Raw genomic sequence first — 24,147 nt, forward strand, 5'->3', positions numbered from 1 at the left:
TGTTTAAGACCATAAACTCTACCAATTTGTTCACTCTAAGACGGACAAGAACAAAATGATAGACTTGAAACTACAATTTTCCAATCAATTAAGCTTATTCAGTTTCATTTGTTTCCATTACATATAATGTTGTGAAGCAAACAGTATGCACAGTTTGACTTCTAACGCTGGACAAATTAATATTTAAAATAGTTAAATAATAAACAACAACAACAATAATAATAATATCTTTGCTATTTTGCTTGGATTTGTAGTATACATTATATTTGTTCTGCTAAATTTCAATTTTGTAACAGAAAATCCACTATAAGTAGCTGCTACTTTTCAATATGCCTATAAAACAGATTTGGACTGGTTAGTAATAGTTAAATAGAATTTAGTACGTTTACTTTTAACTGATGCTGCTAACTGATAACTGTTAGATGACGAGCCTTCGGAGACTTTTGTTCAAGTACTTATTTTGTTTATCGGTATCTTGTAATACTGAAGTGCTTCTTTATAATATAAAACTTGAGGGATACAAAGTCACAGCTCTGACAACTGGAACATATATTAAAATCAAAATAGTTAATTATGGAGAATAGAAAAATACTGCTTTACACAAAGGGTTGTGGGAGTCCGAAACAAACTATACAGTAATGTTAATGATGGTAGGAGATTCTGGGACCAGCAAACTACAACCCACCAAATGAACAAGCCACATTATCAGGGGTGTGGCTTCCTTTCCTTTGAAACTGTGCTTCGCTATTATTACTTTGGTTTCTTTTCTCTCTCGTCTTGAACATGACTGTCTAAAGATGCTTTGTACAATAAGGCACACATGATAGTGCCTCTGAGGGGACAGGGTAGGGGACCGCATGTGTGTTGCTCAGGTCACCTGTAGGAACAATCCCACAAGTCCTGCACTCGAAGAGTTTACCATCCACGGTTTCGTACAGATCAAAAACAACAACGAGGAAAAGATACACAGCAGTTCAAATAAAGGCACTGCAGCATATCTGCAGGCAGTCTGTGTCATTCTTTTGGGGAGCGACTTGCAAAAACCCTGTACTGCGTGTTAGCACTAATGCTTTCCCTCTCAGATGCAACTTGGAGGAGTGCTTCAAAAAGGCTCAGGCAGTGCTTGCAGTAGATGCGCATGAGCCTTTGGAGGTGCTTTTATCACCATAGTGTTCCTGAACACAATATCTGTGCTGCACTGAGTTTAACCTCAGAGGTCTCTTTTGCTCTTAGAATTTCAAAGCAGCGTCAATGCCTTACTCTCTCACTGGAGATCCCTCAGTAACTTTGGACAAGCAAGACTAAAATCCTCAGTCACACTTGTGCAAACGCTGGCATGAGATTGAACTGTTAGGAGTAGATGTCCTAAACTTCCCGATGCTTAGGATCTGGATAAAAGCTGTGGACCAATCCAGGACAGGTTTTCCCAACTTGTGATTCAAAGAGAGAGAACTTCAGATGGTGGGCTGTGATTTTTACAAACTTCCTTAAGAGCAACATGGGCAAAATACAAGGTGTTCCCGGTTCGCCATTTTACCTTAAGACCAGCCCTAAGTCGTCTCTGCTCGGAATGACGAGCACAGCGGCAAGACACGACAAGGAACAAACTACACACAAACGTGGAAGTGTGTCAGAGGGCCACTGCGGTTGTCTAAAACTTGCTGAACAGAGCTACATCAGTCAAAAAAAGAGACAGACACTTTGCATTTGAACTATTTCTGAATGAGTAAGAAGATGTCTGAGGATGGGATATGCTAGTGTACTGTATATATGAAGAGGTCGGTGTTCCACCACAGGCCAGGCCGTGTGGTGAGGCCTTTTGAATGAACATCACTCTCTCTTTCCTTGGGGTGTCATCTTAAGACAACAACCACCTGGGTGGGGAAAATCCCCAGTGCTCCCCTCCACACACCTTCAAGAGCACGTAGCCAGACTGTAGCCCTGCTCACGGCATTTTCAAGAAGCAACGAAATCGCTGACCTTTTGATGTGTAATATTTTATGTAAGAAGGAGTCATTTGCTTTGGCGACGTGGGAGTTTGTGGGTTTTTTTTTTTAAAAACAAAAAACCAGTTAACTTTTCTAACAAGGTATCTGAGCTTTCTCATTGTGCTTTATGGGTTATCGGGGGCATCTTCCCAGACTTCCATGGTTTACTATAAGTGACCAGGTCACGGCGGCACACACGAGGGGGGCGTGGGTGGACCACAGCTGAAATGGGACAAAAACAGACTCGAGCAAAAACAAAAGAATCCAAAAGCAAAGAGGGATAAAGAAAGGGACTAAAATATGTAGAGGAAAGCCAAACAAAAGGGAAAAAGTGATGTTAGGTCTCTCCTGTGGTGGGGCTGACTCCAAGCTAGTCTCACTTCCCCAAATCATCTGTTAGTAGGTGCTGAACAACAAAGGGTCTCTTTTTAAATCATGGGACTTTATGAAGGGGAAAGGCACCGTAACATGACAGAACCCCCCAAAAATGTATAAAACTGGGCAGATCAAATTAAACTGCTGCGATTGTAATAAGAGTTGTTTCTCACTAATCACAAACGGGTGCGAACTCCTCTCCGAGCCCTGGCCCGCACTCGCTGGAACGTGCCGCCCGGGAAGGTGTCTGACAGGAGGCCGAGGGCCGTTCCTGCGGCTGGGCCTCGGCTGCGGGCTGTGGAGCCTGCTCGCTCCCTCGCTCGCTCTGATGACGAGTGCTGGCACGGCCGCCCTCAGCCTCCCGCCGCCGCCGCCGCGTCTCCCGGTTGGGACTGATTTGATGTCGCCGCTGATGGCACACATTGTTCCAATCCCCACAAACCACTTCAAAGATCCCATCAAAGTCCCATCACCAAGCCGGCCTTCTGGTTCAGCTTAATGTTCTTCTAATCCCAGTCACAAGGCTGCGTTTCCTTTTGTGATATACATCAAAGCCGCTCTTAAATTTAGAGTTTTCTTTTTTGCTTTTTTTTTCCTCCCCGTTCTCTTCTCATTCTGTTTTCATCAAGATTAATTAGACCAAGCTCGGCTCGAGAGACATTTGTGTCATTTTGCTTCGTCGGGTTTTTTTTTCCCAGCTTTGAATAGCTCGCTTCCACTAAATATTTTCTGCTTGTGTCTGTTTACGTGTGAAGTTTTCTTTGCTGTGAATGCCCAGGGATTTTTGCAAGTTTGGATACTAAACCATTTCAGCTCCTCTCTGGTATCAAGTGCTTTGCGTGATTTACGTGCAGGCCGGCCTTCAGACTCTACCTACCTGGCTCAAAAGAATAATGTCTGAAAAACAAGCTCAGTTGTCAGCAGCTCTTAGTAGTCTGCCCCACAGGCATGCGGCATGACATGCCTTTAGTCAAGTGTATGGATCTTTCCACAACCTGAAACCCCTTTAAAACTATCGCAGTTCATTTAAAAACAGACACTCACCATGTAGTGGGTGAAACTGTGCCCTGAGGCCTTTGTATATTCCCAGATTAGTAGTTGTTTTTTTCTAAGAGCAGGGACAGGTATTTCACCCTGGATGAAGGTCATGCGTTATCCATATCCATTCCTACAAGGCCAGATCAGATCACTTTATTGGCCATTTACAATTTCTTGTAGTAGGAATTTGTCTTTTCGCATACCCCAGCTTGCTCTTCATGAGACACACAGACAGGGAGAGAAGCTTGGGGTCAGAGCACAGGATCAGCCATTTCTATGGCGCCCTGGAGCAGTTGGGGTTAAGGGCCTTGCTTAGGGGCCCAACGGAGTAGGATTCCTCTGCCGGCTGCGGGATTTGAACCGGCAACCTCCCAGCCACAGCCACAGATCCTTAGCCACAGAGCCACCGCTCCCCCCCAAAAGATCCGATCAGAGCTCCTTTCCTTACAGCTGTTTCTGAAACTCTGACTTGTTAACTAACAGTAATGTTTCTAATGGTTTCCGAATTTCAAAGAATGAAAACAAATATTTGTAGGGTCTTGTGTTTTGGGGAAAAGCAGTCATGTCCGAATGCATACTGTTTTACCGGGGGGACTGTAATACTGAATGACGCCAGAAGGTGGCGCCTACTTTGCTTAAATCGGGGAAGAAGAGAGAACCCGGGAAAAGCCACTGCCATACCCGCAGACACAAAGAGTAGCGTGGACTCATCTCATACAGACACGCGGAATTGCGAGGGCAGCTGCAGACAGCGGAGAGAGAAACAAATAGGGGAGATTGTGCAATAATAGCTCCAAAGCTTTGAGCATTTTCACTCAATACTCGCAAGGACAGAAAAGGGCTGATAAGCAATACTTATACTTGTTATGTTTTAAATGTGATCTACTCCTTTTAAACATGAAATCCCCCAGAACGAGCACTCATTTAGGAGCTTCAACTGACTTGACAACGCAAGGTTTCATTTCCAGCTTCCACAGAATGCAACACCTAAGCTAGACTACATGGGCTAGGGAGCTGAGCTGTTGAGTTAAAGATACTGTTCAGCAGTGCAAGATTCCAGCTGTAGCCTGAGACCCTTAGGGAGAACCATCATGGCTCTGATTTTCCCACACACGCAAAAAGAAAAAATAAAACAGGTTACCCAAAACAAACCCAGCTCCCTAAAGCACAGCTTAATAGCCTCAGTGAGGTCCACAGAAGATCTATGGGGTGGAACAGAAAAGAATAATATTTCAATGGAAAATGATTACCAAGAAAAAATCTGAGCATGCAAGTGAGGAATCTACACACATGTACATATGCATTATATATATATGAATATTAAGGTATATTCAAAGATTAACTGTGGGGAAACACCAGCAAAGATGCCTCATACTGGAGCTTTCACTTTGTCAGAACCAGAGCAAGTGATACTCAGACAAACTAAACCTCGCCAAAAATCACATGTTGTGGTTTTGTTTTTAAAAAGACGCATTTTAATTCACATTCAGGTCTCGGTTTCAGTGCGAACTGCCATTGTTGCATCTTTCCTTCTGAGTGTGTGCAGGGCTGTAAGCGGGACACTGGGAAAGAGTACTGCTTATTTCTGAGGTGACCCAGAACCCCCGGCTGCTGTCTGATCAGGACCGGCTGCAAGACACTCAGGTGTCAGAGAAAGACGCTTGCTTCTCCAGCAGGGTTATGTTAATTTGATAAACATAAGGAACTAACAACCCCGCAAATTTGGAACCAGTTTCCTGGCTGCCAACCCTAAAACAACAAAACAGAGAGATATATTACTGCTCAGTATGGCTCCATTAAACACCACCCACGACGCTGGTTTTGTAGTCTAGAACAACGAGCCTGCCCTGAGACAGATGCAGCTGTAGGTAGGGTGTTTGTCCTGCAGGTTTCTACACTAACCAAGCCTGTTGTTAAACTTCAGCAAGCCGAGAATGAGACATTTCCTTCCAATTTCATCTTCTGCTTGTTGATGGGGGAAAAATAAAACGGGTTTAGTCCGCTGTCCCCCAGATTTAGAAATGAATAAACCTGAATGGGCATTGATCTCAGAGGACTATAATGACGTCTGCAACACGTCAGCTACTCCTTTTCTGAAGCTGACCCAGCAGAACAGTGGAACCCTCTTTTTCATTTAAACAAATCACGGCAATTCACCTCTTTCAGCCTCACATTTTGAGAATTACCAACCACTGGTACTTTTTCACAGCACAGCCAAGTGTTGGAGCAGACAGCCCTCGTAGGAGCCCTGCTGTTAACCCCTCCTGCCCCTGAAGCCTGAAAGCTCTCGGCTAATCAGGCATCGCCACTTGGGAATCCCTCTTCCCATTTGGCTAACGAACACAGGCAAATTACAAGGATCACCGTGCCATGTATGCCGTGGACTTGAACTGAATAAGACAGCCAGGTGGCCTCGCTGTAACGATTCTGTGCGACTCTGCTTAAAGCTGTACATTTTCCCGACCGGCTCATGGAGAGGAAAAAAGCACCGCCTGCTGTCACAGCAAACAAAGCTCTTGACGCGGTGTGCAGGAGCCTCATCATCATCAATCAATGAATCAATCAGTCTGTGAAAGGCACCATCTTTGTCAGGCATGGACATCAATAAAGTCATACAAATTCTAGTATGAATAACAAGTGATCCCAGCAGCAACACCGTGCAAGTGAGGTGACTAGGGAGGTTGATAAAACTCATGAATCAGAGTACTGAACAGTACAGTAGAGCAGATTTTGAGAAACCTTGATGAAATGCTGAAGCTACAAAGCAGAAATCTTCAGTGGAAAGTAACCACACACCTACTAAATGATTTACAGCGACTGATACTGCGGCACCCTGAAACTCCTCACTTCTATCAAGTGCCAGTAAAATGCTGCTCATTTGCCAGTTAACAATCTGCATGCTTCAATTAATGTTTAATCTTAGAATGTAGAGGACTGACAGAGCTTAAATAGATGACTGGGTTTTGCTCATGCGTGCTTGCAAGATGTATTAGTTATTCTTATAAGAGTTTTTCTAATATAGCTCAGAGATAGTAATGTTTACACTATGCACAGAAATAGACTACATTAAAATCTTGATTCATTTTAGCTTGACACATCAGTGCCTCAATAGTTAGCACAGTTGTGTATAACAGCTATTTTGTATGGATACATAAACGTACACACATGTTGTTAAATATGAGGTGTTTTGTTTGAAGCTACAATTTATCCTGATAGGTCTGTACTATGTAGTTTATAAGGTAGAAATCTTTTAGCTTTACTACAGAAGAAAAAATGAAGTTAAACACAAGCAAGGAGCTCTTGGCAATGACTCAATTAGATCTGGATATAGTTATCATTTCATATTGACTGATCATGTATGGTTGACCTTGAGTTGTTGTGATCACATTTGTGAGGATGCTGATGAATGTGAATTACAGATGCGAAAGGTACAAGTTTGGTTTGTTGTCGCTCATCTGACCTATAAACAGTCAAAGTAGTTACAACAGTAAAAAACAGTAGTGAAGGCTATACGTAAATTTCTAATGCTGATAACATACATGTAAGTCCAAAGTCTGATCTCTAAGACTTTTGCACAGAAACATAAAACTAACAAGAACAAAAAATTCTAAAATACCTGTAAAAACACTAACAAATATGGCTACCTGTATAGGAGCTTAATATATCCTTTAGGTATCTGAATAATTAAAATGCAATGTAGTGATCTTCTGTAAGCAGAGGTCCAATAAAACCAGGACAAAGACAACATTTGACTTTTCATTATTTACTGTACATGACTTCATTACTTACTCTTACAAAAGTGTCTCTGTTATGACTCCATGAAAATCCTGGCTAAAACGTTTTAAGGATATTGTTAGCTATCAAGTATTCAGGTAACTCTTCAAGAATGGAGAGAAGACTGGAAATTGGTCTAAAAGGCAATGTTAAAAGGTGCAGCCCAAGAAAAAGCTCAGAATTTGAAGGAACAGCTTTTAGCGGCTTTGATGTGTTTGTCACTTCTTATGAACAGCTAAACGTTTGAGGTTTCTACATTTCTGCAGGACCACAATAGGGGAAATAAAGGAAGAGGTCAGAGATGAGAGGAGGGTATTCTGACGCCCACTGTTTATCCAACATGTCATTTAGAAATCCAAGGTTTCTGAGTAAGGGAGGACTTTCCAAATGAGTTAAATGGGCCAAATGGCTTCCTCTTGTTAGTAACCATTCTTCATCAAGATTAAATCATTTTGACACAGCATTTGCATGTTGCATAAAGTAATTCAGTTCTTATGTTCTTGGTGGAATTCCTTACTGCTTCCCAAAACTAATTTACCATTAAGAAATGTGGTGAATTAATACCATAAAAATGAAACCTGTGCTTTTTCATAAAGATCGGTAAAACGTGCAGCATGAGTGGAACTGTTTTGTGTCTCAGAACATCTTTATTTCGTGCTTCTTATTAAGCGTCTTCAAAAACCTCTCCTCTCTCCTCTTTGCCATGTCTCAACATTCCTAGTACCACTGAGGTTCAAACAAATTAAAAACCACATCAATGTAGAGAAAAGTAGCAACATTTTTATGTGCAAAAACAAAATATGCATGAAGAAAGCTTGCATGTCCTGTATGTATTTATAGACAGGGCTGGGAGAGTGTGGAATCGCCAGGCACTAATGAAACTCGGGTTTGTTTCCTGACACCGAGCGGCAGTTGAGCGGGTCTCCTTTCCTTCTCCTCTTTTTTTTTTTTTACAAAGCTAGTCAGTGGCTTTTTTACAAATGTGTCTGCACACATGACAGGCTGTTTAACCCGCGCTGAAAGCCATGTTTTCACAACGCTGTGCCCTCAAAAACAGAAACCTCCGAGCTGGCCGGGATAGCCTTGGAAATCTGCTTGTCACTTGATGAGCCATCTTGACTGCACTCTGTAATCAAGGCCTTCAAATCACATTTAAATGTTTCAAAATGTTTCAACTACGAACCTCCCCCGTTCTCTTTTTTTTATGTCCTTCAAAGTCCCACCCTTCCTCTTGTTAAAAAAATATATCAAAACTGTTTATAGACTTGAAGTGGGAGAAACTGTAAAAGAATACTGACGTCAGGAGGTCTGTCATAGCATCTCAAGATGATTTTGGTAAACCTTTATGACAGAACAATGCAGGAAACCACTTGAAAGAGCCAGAACTGAGCCAGCACCCAGCTTCTCACTGTTCTCTATCCCGTTACCACACTGCCTGCCCTTAAGAACAAAAAAGAAACAAGAAACAGCTCGAGTCTCTGCACTTCCGTTTTTAACCCTTTCCTGCCTGGCTTTCCTCAAACGAGGTCCAGTATATTTCAGAGGTATTTTTAGAATCTTTCAAAATTATTAAAAAAACAAACCCTGAAATGTTTTGATGCATGTGACTATTCGTCATTGTGTGGTATCCTGATAGCACTCAGAAGTTCCCTGTTCACATAAAAAGCTTCTTCTTTCAAAGAATCAGTACCTTAGCGTCATAATATGTTTTTGTGTAACAGGTTTTAGCACACTACCACTAAAAATTCAAATTTATTATTATTATTAATGCAGTCTCGCAGCACTGAGGCCTGGTGTTCACTTCCGGACCTGGGATGGAGTTTGAATGTTGTCCCCGTGTGTGAGTGGGCTCTCTCCGGGTTCTCCGGTTTCCTCCCACAGTCCACAGACATGCTGGTAGATTAATTGGCTTCTCCCACAATCCTGTATTGGAAGAAACAGTTCTAATCATTAAACATTATGATCATTAATCCACCCAGGTCTCACAAAAATGGGCAACTATCTTCAGCACAGCGATGACGATTTACATCATGTTTACTAATAATCTGGTATAACGGGTCATATATAAATAAGAAATATCATACCAAAGAGAAGGCCCTGTTAGACATGACTTATCTAGACAATAACAGCACATTTCCTTTTAAGGTGAGCTATTTAAATGACTATCGATTTAAATACAGCAAAACCAGGATGGAGACAATATGTGTCTATATTTAATCAGTGATTTGTTACTCTTAACAGATTCTGAGCAGATTCTGTACTACAAGCTCATCAAAATGACTGAAATTTTTTTTGTTTTAAATTTTTTTTTGCCACACGTATCTCAGTAACTGTTAAGGACTACCTCATTAGATTTCTTAGTGAGAATGGGAAGATTTTATGTTGGTCTGTAATTGCCTGGATCTGAACAATCCAAGTTAGGTATTTTATGGTGAGTGACATTCAAGACTATTTTGAGAAAATATATTTCTGATTCCCATTTTCTACTTTACAGTCAATATTAATTTTTGAAAGATGTTTAGAGAAAAGGATCCATCACAGATTCACTCTGCCTATCAGGAATTTTGTAAGACAGAGACATAGGCCAGAAATTGTTCACCAATAATCTCTTTTCTAGATTTTTTCACTGTCATCTGTCAATAGAAAAATAAGGATTTACCATTTTACTTTGCAGGAAAAAGGGATCCTGATTCTCTGTAAGATCTTGTGGGCTTGTTCTCCATTTACACAGGTTATTTTTCTTGGGGTTCGTGGCAGCATTCATCTAAGGCACTGAATGTTTTCATATTGCTAATCTTGTGCTGATCGGGGCAACTCGGTAAGAGACAGAGAATGTACCGGTGCAGACGAAATAGACCTTATATTTAATAAATTACATTTCTTGATAATGCGAGACCCTTCTCTATTGGGGGATGGTAATAAACTTTTTCAGCATGGAATAAACCTTTACTTGTTCCTTTATAAAAACATATATGTACATTTAAGCCTTGTGAGGTTACCAGATCTAAAGTACATTCACCAATCTGTAACACCATCACATCAGAGGATTGAGACTATTTATTTTTCGCTCTGTCTGCTCTGGTGCTGAAGTGCACCATCTGATATAATAGTGGTCTCTCAAAGGGTTAATTAATGTTTCACTCTCCTACAGCTTACAAATATATATTTGTGGTGTATTTTCTACCTTTAATTTCTATGACACCCGTCAGTTTTATCATCATATCGAATCATGAAAACATTAATAAGCTTGCTGACTAATATGCACAACACAATTTGTACTGGTCCGCAAAATTTAAAGACAAACTCCCATCTGCAGCACAACACAAAATAGGCTACAGTATATAGCACATCTTTTATGTTGGCTGGATTGGCAATTTAAATTAAGAAATGTTCTCCGTAAATCAAGTTTGTACAAATTAATCATGTGAATCATTGCAGTGCCAGAAATGCAGGCAGCATGCAGTCTGATGGTTCTTAGTATTTTCCAAGGCCACTTGTGAGTGATTTTCTCTGGTTAAAAGCAGTGGGACTATACTGCTCTTGCACACATTAGTAGAAAGTAGTCTATGTCATTACAAAGCAAGACAGAGGCAATGTAATGGGTAATTCATCTTCTGCTCTGTCTTGTCTGCTTTTAAATGACTGTAATGCTAGGCGGAGAATAAATCTGCAGTGGAACTAGGTGATCGGAGGGCTAGTCCAGGGGACTAGAGTCCAGCATGCCCAGGCAGTGCACTAGAAATGCAGCAGGGCTGCAAACATGCAGTGCTAGACATGTGCCTGGGGAGCCAGCAGGAAGCCGCAGACTCGGGCTGAAGGAAGGAACAGATAGTCTCAGCGAGCAGCGAGGTTGGCTGTGCAGCTGAGGAGGAGACAGAAAGACAGAAAGAGTGATAGGGAGAGGAGGATCGCAGAGAGGAAGGGGCTCAGAGACAGGGAAAGGAAAAGTGATGAAAGCGCGAGAGCAAGAGAGGGAAGGGACCGGAGAGAGAAGGGGGCTCGGAGGAGGAGAGAGAGTGGGTGGCTGAGGTCTGTCTCCTTAGCTCTGTGCTGCTTTCTCTCTATCACTCACTCTCGCTGACATTGTGCAACATCATCTCTGACACAGCAGTCTGTAGGAGTAAAATTCAGACGTGCTGGAAAAAACAAACAGATCAAATCTTGCTCTTTTTTCTATGTCACGGTTTCGAGACACTGGTGCAGTTGCTGAAGTATATATATTTAGGAACTATAAAAAAAACATTATGCTTATCATCTGGCTCTTACATCAGCGTAATAAAGGGCACTAATACTGCTGATCCAAGGCAGATCTCAGTCATGGGTTCGTCATGTGTAAAGAATCCTTTCATGTAAGGGCCTCAGAGCTATTTAAATCATCATAAAATTGGAGCAAAACAGTGTAAGATGATGTTGACCAAAATTAAGAAGTTGTCACGGCATATCACATGCTGAGCAGAAAGGGGAAGGAAGCACAATACTGAGACCTATAAAACTTAAAATGGCCATCAGAATCATGAAGATAATAAAACTATTACAAAACACCAGCCCGAAAATGGAGCAGGGACATCGCACAGCCTCATCCGGCAGCAACAAGCTGATGCAGCTCGTTTGATGCAGATGATCATGCAGGAGGGGCTGGTATCTATTCCATGGACATTGCAATAATGTGGGCAGAACTGGGTCATTTACCCAGTGTTTGGATGGAAATGGCTTTCTGGGGCTTTTTTGTAAACAAAGCAAGCTAACAGCTCTGCAGGCCGTTCACCACAGGGGCACACAGACAAAGGCGCCAGCAGCGTGCGCCCCCCCCATGTGCACCTGCCCCGGCACTTCCACTCCACTGAGGCCCGGACCACCCGTTCGGCTGTTCTCACATTGGAAAACAAACAAGATGAAAAACTAGAACACGAACGCAGCAACAAAGTCATCGGTCCTGTGTCCCAATTTACTGCAGGCATTTTCAGCCTTTTTGGATCCAGTCCTTTGGCCAGGAGCAAACTGACAAAATGTTATTCTGCGGTGCCTTTTTACACAACTCAGCAAACACACAGTTGAATAACAGGGCTAGTCAAAAATTGAACCGATTAAGTTTTCAGCTGTGGTCCAATAGTTACATTTTCTAGACATTTACAATAAATAATGTTGTAAATCGGCTATCTTGAAGTAACAGAGTGCACTGTTCTAGTGATTGCTTTTTAAAAGGATGAAAACACAATGTTTAGTCCTGGGTAGATGCAACAATGAAAAATAATTGCCATCAAATCAAACTCAAGGTTCTAACAAGCACCTAGTTCTGCTAATTTAAAAAGCCAATTAAATAATACTATCAAAAAATGCTAGAAGAAACCATTTTATTTTTGACTGAACACTGCCATTTTGAATTGCATCAAGTCATTTTTATCGTACACAACATCTTGGCATTATCAAAATTCATCGCTGCTAACCATGCAATGCTTTAGAAATGACAGCATGGAAAGACATGGGTTAATACGATTCAGCTATGATTAATTAAATTAATGAGATAACCTTATGAGCCACCTCTGATTGCATGCATTAGGACGGGTCCAATTGCCAACACAAGACTGCAGGAAGTGAAACTGACTTTGTTGTCAATTGTGGCTTAAATGTTATCTGTTTTTGCTCTCTCTGATCAACTTTTTTTTTCTCTTGACATTTCCTTATTAAAAACAAAAATAGCTCACACGTCTTGATTCTACCCATGATAGTGCGCAAGACATTTTCAGCAGCAGAGAACTTTTTCTTTTAAAAACAAGACATGGCTTGTAATTCCAAAAAGCAACCAGTTTTGGTATCTCTGCACATGTCCATATAGACAGCTACTCAATGAATAAAACAATTACATTTCAACAGGATCTTGTCAAAGTGTGATTGTTGCACCTTACTCGTACGTTGTGTAAGTCAGTGTACAGTACATGTGCTCAACAAACGCCTTACACATACGACTGGCGAGGATTCTTTCTCATAAGTCAAACCCACCTTGCCAAATTAATTTAAAAATTCATCCTTTTTCCTTCTATTTTCCACTGAAGTCTGAAGTGAAAGAAATGTACACAAGCTGAGAAATGGGCTGTTTTGTGCTTTTGCAGCCAAAATTAAAGTGTCCTAGTCTTGCAGTCACCTAGGACTAAGCCTGTGCTTTCCAGTCTGCACGTTGTATGCATGTTGGACTTTAAGTTGCTTCAACTCTTAATACCTTGACTTATTAGACTTTTTAAATGATTTACACTCAGGTAAAGATGAAGTTTTCAAACTACAGTACAACAGTACACAAAGCAACATTTAAGACGTGTCCAGAACTGAAAATACTTAAAAAAGTGTCAATAAAAACTACATGCGTATAGTTTATATTAAAATTATTTATATTTTGGCTTCAATCAATTATTAGAGAGCCGAAGTGCAATAAAAAAAGCAGCAGACCCTGGAGTCAAGAGCACCTGGACCAGGAATTTCCCTGCACTTAGCTGAACTCCTGCTGGTTTCACAGAGGACCGGTGGCGAGAGCCGAACAAGGCGGAAGGTGCCACAGCACACCCTGGCGATCTCTACCGCTGCGCCCCAGCAGAGCTACAGTATAGCCCATAACCCGCAGGCAGGGGGTGGCACAAACATGCCCAGCATTAGAAGGAAGCCAAACTGTTGGGGAAAAAAATGACGAACGCAGTGAGCGAACGTGGAAACGGGGAAGAAGAGGTTAAACTTCACCATGATAAAGCAGTGACGCTTAATGTTGTTAAGAGCGTGGGACAGCTCGGTAAAGGTGAAGCACAGCCCCTGCGAAGAGTGGCCCGCGTGGGGAGGAGGGGGGAGGTATTACAATTTGCGAATAACGCTTCGCCACAATGAGCTCTCCGAACAGCATTCACATGTCAAGAGCAGATGTGGAGCCGCAGTGCTTTGTACCGCTTGTACAGTACAGTAAAATTCCTAGACAGGGTGGTGTCCTTCACATTTCAGAGAGAAAGAGGGGGAAAAAGGAAAAGAAGAAGAAAGAAAACTAGCAGATTTACGGTTTTGTTTTTTGTTTCTTTTCCGTTAAGTGGTCTCGCGGCTCGGTGGAGTTTTGTTAGAAGCAGCTTGCTCTCGTTTCCACACAGGGACTTCCCCAGAGGTGTTTTTTCCTTTGCTGTGTCATTTTAATATATGTGGGAGGACCAGCTCGAGGGCAGTCACCGGCACACACACACACATACACGTACGTTAATATTCACACGCATTGGCACTGTGACGAGAGCAAACGCAGTTTAGAGGCGCTGACTCAGACAGCAGGGTCCAGCGCATGGATAGGGACAGAAGAGTGCTCTGGCAGGCTAATATGTGCATGCACGAAAAGCGTAGAGTGGGCACCAGGTCATGAGCCAGACGGACAGATTCATAGCAACACAAGACTAGTGCCACACAAAGAAACTGCTGGAATGCCACAGACACGTACCCACACAGAAAAACAAAACAACAGGCACACTGACAGGTACATGGGCAGCCACACAGCCACACAAGCAGAAAGATTTTCACACTGGGGTACAGCAAAGCGCACACAGGAGGATTCAAGCAGATAGGCTGATGCATAGACATGACCACAAAGCCAGAAGTAGGCAGTTTAAGATAATGGGCACGGATTTAAGTCACATATGTGGAGTTCTCTTAATTTCAAAATTACTCCATGATCTGGTTTTAAAGATTATAATGGCTTGTTCCAAAATATTGAGCCTTGGGGAAACCCTACTTTAATTTAGGTTAATAGGTTAACATTAGGTTAATTAGACCATTTTGAATCAGTCCTCCCAAATGATTCAAAGCTACTGATATAACCTGTTAAAGGAACAGTGTTGACGGCACAGTGTCTCATATTACCGTAATGACCAATACAGAACATCCTGGGATTAACCACATCTGAACACACTTGATTTTAGAATTTCATGCTAATTTAAGTTAATTAAACAAGGGATTGCAGTTCTGTCTCCTAATACTAATTTGTTACTAATTCTTGATCAAAATACAGTTCCATAAGTGAGAAGTTTGCATCGGGTGATAACGTGCAGCCGAGACTGTAAAGCCATCCTTAAATGCTGAATAACCGAACAGTTGCTGAAAGGAATTAAGGTTGCAGTGAATCAGTTTTTAAATGAGCAGCCCACAGGAGGTGATTCACATAACATTTAATGTCAAAGTATTACAAGCATCCGTTTTTCAAAATTGTTTTTGTACTAAATGAATGATTAATTGACTTTCATTCATCCGACCTAAAATTGTACTTAGACTGCAAATTAAAAGAGAATTCAATATGAGCCAGGAATAGTACTTATAGTGACCAGTTAGCACTACAAACTCTTTATCAAAGCACGGGAATTTTCATTCTGTCCTGCAACAATATTCATCCCCACAAAAGGAGAAACTGCTTGCCCTGCAACAGCTGGTAGGCCGAGGAAGGATCACAGATGCAGCACTGATGGCTGTGACTCTGGGATCCAGTGAAGTCAGGTAGCACAGGTGGGATTATCTGATCATCAACAGAGGAGTGGAATGCGAATAAAGAGCTTCAGAGAGAAAAGAGAGCAGAAACTGGTGGAGAGAGGCGGTCGTGCCCATTCAGGATGAGTCAGATGAAATTTTCTATGTCGCGCTGTCGTCTTCTGTAAGTCATCACCAGAACAAGGTGGTGGTGGTGGTGGGACAATTTTAAAATTGGTGGCTGGAGATCTCGGTGTAGTTCTGTCGAGCAGAGACCACACTGACTAAACCCCCTCTTCACAAACGCTGAGCAGTGTTTTTTTGTTGTTTTGTTATTGCTTTTTTGCTGCAGCAAGTTCTGGCAGTGTAGCGTATTGACATTTAGGTTAACAGTCAGCAGAAGCTGGATGCCGTGCAGATGCAACGTCTTGGTTCGCTGTTAGGCGAAGTGCTGCTGGTTTGGTCTCGTTATTAGTTGTGCGCAGGGGGGCTGGTCTTGGACGCATTGTCTAGGCCCACTGAGGGGCTATTATTTTTAAAGAACGTACAGTACCTTTCTCTGTTTGTAGGAAATGCTGCTGATATTTGTGCATCCTACAGTAGATAAGTGAGTGACATAGTGAAGATTCATGGCCCTTTACGTTTTTGATACTTTTCATTACAATAAGGTGTTACACATAGCTCGTCTGGGTCCAGTTCTTTCATATTTTATCATGAGCATTTTCCATATAAGCCTGTGCTAATATTTTACTTGCATTGTTATTTGTTGTGTGCTAACCATTCCAGCAATAAACAGCAACGGAACAACTCTCTCTGGGTGCAGTCATGTTCAGAGAGGAATCACATATGTTTTCAGCAGGGCACCCTCTTCAACTATGTACACCTAAACCTGTGTACAACAACATCACTGGGGTCAGTGACAAATGGGCACCCTGCAGAAAACCTTTCAGAGCCGACGAGCAGACAAGTTCCATGTGACAAAGCACGGACCTTATCATTGAGCTTGCACAATGATCTAGATTCATTTAGCGAAAAAAGCAAGTGAATTGCACATTCTCATTTGCAAACATGATGCGGACGGTACTGATAGAGCACACGACAGCTGTGAATTTTACTGGAGCAATTCAAGTGAAGTACTGTGCTCTAGGGCGCAACATCAGGAGCCCAGCTGGAGTTTGAACCCCCAACGATCATATTACATAGCCAGCGCCATAACCCCAGCTCCACAGGTCGAGTGGCTTTCATTTTTATAGAAGCATTTACTGAAAAATCATGAAGCACCTTGCAATGTGACAGAAGGGATTTCAGGTAGAGAATATACCTCTATATTACTGTAGGACTGGAGCAGCACATTTGTGACTGATGCTTTACATTAAGTAGCAAGGTCTGCATCTTATTTCTAGAAAAAAAATCAAATTACTTAGTGTCCTGCTAAAGACTACATAAAATGGTCACAAATAAAATGAGACCATCATATTTGTAACCATCTAGTTAAGTTGTTTTTTGTAGCTAATTATCCAACAGATTCCTAAAACTGTTCCTAACTTCAACAGGTTATTACTTTTTATTCCAAGCAACTTACAGTAAATGTATGCCCTTTTGTATAGCAGGGAGTTTTGCTGGAGCAACCCCAGTGAAATATGTTGCTCAGAGGATGTGATAGCAGTGCTGCACCCAGAGCTGAAATCCATAGCCATATCAGTTGCAAATCGAGAACCCTAACAGTCTTCCACCTTAATGTGATTTGGTGTGTGGTGCTGATGTACAGTAAACATTTAAATAGGTGTGCGGGAAAAACAAGTTTGCACACTGTACGATGCACCTTGTGCTTTAGAGGATTGTAGGTGTACACGTGTTCCGTCTGGCATTAACGCGCAATTAATTTCCCTGCATTCGTTCTTTTTCAAAAGCTGATTAGAACCCAGAAAGAAGAGAGGAGCACAAAGAGCGCATAACTAACAACGTAAATAACAGTGATGAAAAACAGCTGGTTTGAGCTACCTCTCAAAGCCCTACGGTGATGTTTTTAGCTCAAAACTGCACACTGCCTCTGGCACAACAAGACCTACTCGTTGAGAGAGGAATTTCTAATTGCACTTGAAAGTTCAGCACCCCCCCCAGATGAGCACAGACGTTAGGAAATCTAAGACAACAAAACAACAACAAGGGCAACAAAGATGAAAATAAATAAAACAAAATCAAACAAATCTCCCTGCAGGGAAACAGACCCATTTGGAATGTGAGAGAGACCAGGGAGAATGACACCAAGTCTTAATTCAAACCAGTACTCAGGGTTTTTCTTTTTTCTTTTTTTTTACAAACGAGCATGTTCCTCATATTCAAAAACCCATGTGAAATACATCTTCTAGTCCCCATTGTTTGTTTTTAAAAATGAAATTGACCTGCTTAGTCATTCCATCTATTAATCCTATCTGTATCTTGAAAGACCTACTCAATTTCAGAAACTGGTCGCAGTATGTGGAATCAAGAGTGCTTTCCACCCGTTTCCTGAAGCTGCATTGCAAAGCAAATGTCCTTAACAGAAAAAAATACATTCACGTCTAGTCCTCAGATTTTTGCGTTTGCTTTTTTCGGGTGGGGTGTGTGCAACGCGCATTTAATAAATCATTAAATCCTTTTGGCCGCGAATATAAGGAACGTCATAAGGGAGTCCTGCTACAACAAATCTTCAGCTTGTGAATTTTAATTTTAAAAAATATATCAAGTGCTGGAAGTTTTCTACCACGAAGACGTCACTTTATCAACTCCATCATTTTATCTGTTCAGACCAAGCAAAAGTATCTGATCGTCTTTTTTGCAACAAGTCTTTAAATAGTCAGATTGACTGTTACATGGTGCACGCACTTTACAAATTCATATGGTTTATATGCATACATGCACACACTGACAATATTAGTCTAAGTGCAGCCTTGTGCTCTTTGAGAAAAAAAAAAGTTTGCAGAGACCAACATTTTTATGGAGCTTGTGCAAGTGATCGCAGCTCTTAACTTCAGAACTAGATTTTAAAATTGAAACAATCGGAATTTTATAACACCCTTACTGGACCTTAAGGATGAACAATCGTCAAATAAATTTAAAGCTAGATGTAATCAGGAGATCTCAAGTGGCCTAACCTGGGGTAAAGGTGTTCCCTTGGTGCGCAGGTCGAGATCTATGACCTATGCACAGTTCTGCAACATCTGAGTCATGTCATGCCAACTCCCCAATTCCCAAAGATTCCCGAAAAAGTGGTGCTTGCTGCAGGTAAGGAATTAGTTGGGATTAGTCAGACAGGGCTTTCTTGGCTTCCAGTGAAGGTGACCCATGCAGTTTCCTGAATATGTGTCATGTTGTAATGTTGTAGTGATGTCATGAGGGATAAGCTTGTCCTCCAAACTGCACAAAACCTCCCGTACAACATACAAAGACTTCACCTCCTTTGTGACATTGCAATTCAACCAGGAGGTTATTACAAGTGTATGTTGTATTTATTATAGTTAGACATTTGTTTTACTTGACATGCATAGCACTGTCCTTGTATTGCTGAGTCTGTTTTGTTTTATGGACATAATCCCTGTTCCTGCCTTAATAAACACTCATTTGCTATTACACGTGGATCTCGTCGCCTTCATTAATACCCACGCTTACACAGTGTACCAAACAGAACGATGTCTGTGCTTTAGTGGGCAATGTGAATACTGCCGTACACAAAGGCACTGTAATTCTGTGGGCTTCTCCTTTGTAATTTTCAGTTCTGTTTTCAGCTGGGCCGCAATTGTGAAACACTGAAATTGTCATACATTTAATAACTGGTCATATTTGAAATTTGGTTTTAATGAACTGAATAAAGAGATTAAGGGTTGAAATATGAGTAAGGTCAGAATACAGTACTGCGATTGTAGATGCTTTTATCTCCCATTTATTGGATTGAATTGTTTTGCAAGGAACGTTTCACTGCAATTCCTGAAGTACATTCCTGTTTATACTATTGGTTCCCTGTTTGTTACTCGCCAACAGGTTCATCGGATTAGAACTGCTCTGCTCTGAGCTGAAACATGATTTTAAACAGAAATCACTTTTGATTTCAGAGAATTTGAAGTTGACTTACACTCTCAGACTGCAGAATTTAATGTTTTTACTCAATAAATATTTTACACATTTCACTGAATAACGAGGGTGTGCAATCAGTTATGTTTCCAAACCCAAACGATTTTATCTAATCTCTGTTTTTACAGCGCAGTGGAAGTGATAGTGACTCTTCTGAACTATTTTACTGCAGGGGCTTGATCCCGAGCCTATATTCTGTTACTCGGGTGCTGCTGACTCATTAGAAAGAATACGGATGAGAAGGGACCATTGGGCACACATAAGTCAGTTGTTTTTTTCTATAGCTAATTAATCCAAGAATCTCATATGGCGCATCCGTACCAGCAGCAGGAAAGAACAGCACTACCAGATAAAAATATGATACATGGATAAAACTAACTTAGGAGTTGCAAATAATACAGTATGTTTAAACAATTTAGGAATTAAATATTTGTATAAAATGTTGATACAGTGGGTAATGCTATAGTTTAGGTATATGTTACATGTATTATGTAACATATAGTTATATGTTATGTTGTACAGCCTCTTGTTTTGATAAGGTCAGTGCAGCATTCATGACCTGCCTGTTATCCCCATATAGTTCTATAAGGGTATGCACAATCCTGAAGAATAAACTCCCATTTTACTCAGCGCAGAAATGTTGTAATATATTTAATGTCACACTGCATTCACCCCTAGTAAACCCAAACACTCTGTGTTACGGATTATAACTGTAGCCATTAGATGCAAAGAAAAGCAGAAAATGCATGCACTTCCAATCCTCACAGGTTACTGGTGGAGGAAGCATGTGCAAAACGGGTATTTTTGTTGCAACTCTAAATTGAGGAAATCATTCAAGAAAGGTATCTGTTTTGAGATCCAAGCTCTGGAAGAGTTTACCAAAACTTTATGTGGACTTACATGTACAATGGTGAAACAAGTTGTGCTCAATTTCTCCGAAGCAGAAATACATCTACACAAATCTGACTTTCCTATCTATGATGAGCCTTTTAGATTGCATCAGAAGTTATTATTAGATCACTGATTTTATGATCTGACTTCATTTGGTTATCCAGAAATGACCACTGCCCTCCACCTAGGAGGAAACAGAAATCTGGGCGTAGACACTTTCCTTTGCCTTTGTGATGGGCCAGATCATTTTTTTCCCTCCTCCTCTTCCCCAAACCCCACCACCCCACCCCTCCTGGTCTTGCTGGGGCTTTCCTTGGTGCATTCTCTGTCACCCCACTGTGCACCTCATGTGCGCTAGGACAGGGAGGGCTTCTGGGCCTTCGAGCGTTTCGGCAAGATCGAGTGGGAGGTGTTTTTTCAGATGTGGTGGCTTTGAGTCATAGCTAGAATGTCAAACAGCGGCTTCAAATAATATAGCTGTTTTTTTTTTCTTCTTTAATGTAAAACATTCACCGTTGCTACACCAAGGCTGGGAGCAGGCACCAGGCACACAAATATTAAGGTTTTGTCATTCTCTTTGTACATCCATAAAAGGTAAAAAACAAATCCTTTCCTGCATTTTTTTTGTTTGTTTTTAGCTGTCACGCTATCTAGTGCTTTGTTCGTATGCTTGAATGTGGCTACAGCAATTACAGGGAGTGAGAAACTTCATCAAGGTGAACAGCATAGTATAAGCACCCTGTATAACTACAGGTGTTTAGAAATTAATTTTAAATTATGGACTACATGTCCGAGCCTAATTTAGCATTTTTGCCGAGTATGTAGTGATATATGAATTGCACTGTGTTACTTGGCCAATGCTGACTCAAGCACAGCACTCTGGTTTCATTTTTAATACAGTAGATCAAATTTACTAAGTTGCTGGTCGCTAATCAAACAGAATGTATTTGCGTTCCAGATTTCTGTCCTATTCCTGTGCAATGCTCAACAGGTCCAATCAGGGGAATTCTTTTTTTTTATACATTTCTTTCTGAAGGGAACTGACTTTGTCTTGGGTGAAGAAATTCATAGTGATCTGGCCATGTTTTTGAAGATAAATGACAGATAACACTATTGAGAAAATGAATAGGGATTAATTCACCCCAATTTTCAATTTGTGTGTGTGTGGGGGGGGGGTCCATCATTACAAAAATCAATTTAAAAAATCAGTCCCGTAGCAGAACAAAAAAAGTGTAGGCATGTTGTATTCACAAGAAATAATGCACGTTTGATAGTGACATAAGCAAGAGCTTTATGACACAATTCCAGGCAATCTTTATACATCATTTTTATTTGAGTGTTGCTTTATCTTGAGTTCCTAATGTGACACATGCTGAAGTTCATTATTTACCTTTCACAAGGACTGTCATGTTGAGCTCCACTTAACCTGTTCTTCTTGTGCATTTCAAAATTGAGCAACAAATACATTTTAAAAAAATACTTATGCCAAGCTGGTTTTTGGACTTTTCTACACCATCCATGAGGACAGCTAAGTCCTGATTGTAAGTAGGCAGGAACAACAAACCACACATAATTCTGACATTTAGCTTTCAACCAGATGCACTGATTTGGAGGTCCAGGCTGATGTTTTTACATGTGAATTAGCACATTTAGTTATCAAAATGTATTTACTGATAGAGTTGCTCAGCTGTGTCCACTTAACATTGCTGAGGTTTCATGACATTATTTTTAATTTTGTACTGTCAATGACTAGCAATCTGTCATCGAAAATGTGACATTTGTCCATGTTTCTATTTCATGTCATGACTGAAATTACACTGAAGTGCTTTTGTTGCCAGTTTGGAATCGGTGACTGTGATTTTCTGAAAGCTTTTAGAAATTGCTGACTTGCAGATGTAAAATGATCGCTGACTTTATAGAAAAAAGTAGGTCTTGATTACCAGCTTTCTGCAACATAATAACAGGTCCATTGCCACTATGGCTGAGACAAGAAAGTCTTTTCTTCTTAGTTCAATGGAAGTGTAAATGGGATGTTTTTAAATGTAGTATTTTTTGTTAACCTCACTCCAGACAATGCAATACACATATTTACCTTAAATTAACTGCAATCAATTATTTTGAGAAACACACAACCATTCAACTAAAATTAAATCAATCAATCAATCAACAAAGATAGGTTTACAATATTGTGATTTGCAATAAGAATGTAACAAAGCACTTAAGAACTAAAGACGATAATTTTTAAATAATAACAGCTCTGAATGTTTGGAATTTGCCACAGATTAACTCTGTTAAAAGGGACTTTTCTGACTGGTTGGAAAAATCCACGCCAGTCTTCTGAGTAATAAGTTGCTTGCTCCACAGATCTGAAAAGCTGAAACATCCCCAATACATTATTTGACTACATTTAAAGAGAGGGTCATCAAATGCTTAGCAAAAACAACACAAATTGAATAAATTAACATTTGAATAATTACATATAAACCCTCTGTTAAAGGCCTGGCATTTTAATTTTTACATAAGAATCAGATCATTCTCTGTTGTGGCGCATTGGGCTGCGAGATGGACTCCACTGCAGTGAATCAGGGGTTTAATGGATGTACTGTACATGTAACAAATAGGAACTCATTTTGATCAAAGTAAAAACAATCAGTTATCATTTCAACCAGACTCAGTGAATATTGCTTCCAAGGAAGAATGAATTATAAGGAAGAATGGGAAGCCCTTTTTATTGTTAAGATATTTTGATAAGTAGAAAAGTCATCTAATTTCTAAAATCAAAATGGCTATATTTCTCTCAAAAAATAACAGCAAAAAAAGAAGCTATTGAGCTATGTTATTGCGAAATAAGAAGAAGAAAGGCCTTTTCTAGGATGAATGCTATTCTATGGACATGGGGGAAAAATTCTGTGCTGGGAGATGCAGAACAGGTTTTGTGTTTTGCACCACCTGTCCAGTAGCTAACCTAGTTAAGGCTCTTGTGCGATCACTGCACATTCATACTGGAAAGGCCAGCCATGTGTTTTACAGTGCACAGGTTTTTACAGACGGTCACGCTCACTTGTAGGTGTGCTGTGGTGTGGGATTACTAATTTTAAAAAGCACAGTGTTATTCAGATGAAAGTGTGGCTCCTAGTGATCAATTTAGTCGGTTATAATGTTTATAGACCAAATTGATTTTTTTTTGCTATAATTTGCTCTTTTTATTGTTTTTTTTTTATTGTGGTTAAGTCGTAAACCACTGATTGAAATATGTGCATGAAATTCATCGATATATACGTGCATCACATAAAGCAATATTTGTATCAAAGATTACAATTTCATAGAATGCTAAGACATGAATGTCGCAGGCCTTTATTGTTTTTGAAGGCAAGTAAAATAGCTGAACTTTAAGACAGCGAAGTAAAATGCCAGTTATTGCCTGTTTTTTAAAGCTTTTTTATTATAAAATGCACGTCAGTAAGCATGTCTGTCTGCTATAGAACTTATACTCACACCATATGAACTT

At 40.6% G+C, this 24,147-nt stretch overlaps 1 protein-coding gene across 3 annotated transcripts in view; it reads left to right on the plus strand.

Moving 5' to 3' along the window:
• Positions 1 to 24,147, plus strand: part of LOC148678494 (zinc finger E-box-binding homeobox 2) — a 57,605-nt gene that overhangs the window by 12,411 nt on the left and 21,047 nt on the right. Inside the window, exon 1 of one of the 3 annotated variants that reach the window (XM_088633638.1) lies at positions 20,979 to 21,233. The exons of the other annotated variants lie outside the window; for them this stretch is intronic. The gene's annotated coding sequence lies outside the window, so the exon portion shown is untranslated. Of the gene's footprint in view, positions 1 to 20,978; positions 21,234 to 24,147 lie in introns of those variants that run through there. 3 annotated transcript variants of the gene reach the window in all.

Source organism: Lepisosteus platostomus, chromosome 1 (assembly GCF_059453375.1).
Source record: "Lepisosteus platostomus isolate fLepPlt1 chromosome 1, fLepPlt1.hap1, whole genome shotgun sequence".
NCBI classification, from domain to species: domain Eukaryota; kingdom Metazoa; phylum Chordata; class Actinopteri; order Semionotiformes; family Lepisosteidae; genus Lepisosteus; species Lepisosteus platostomus.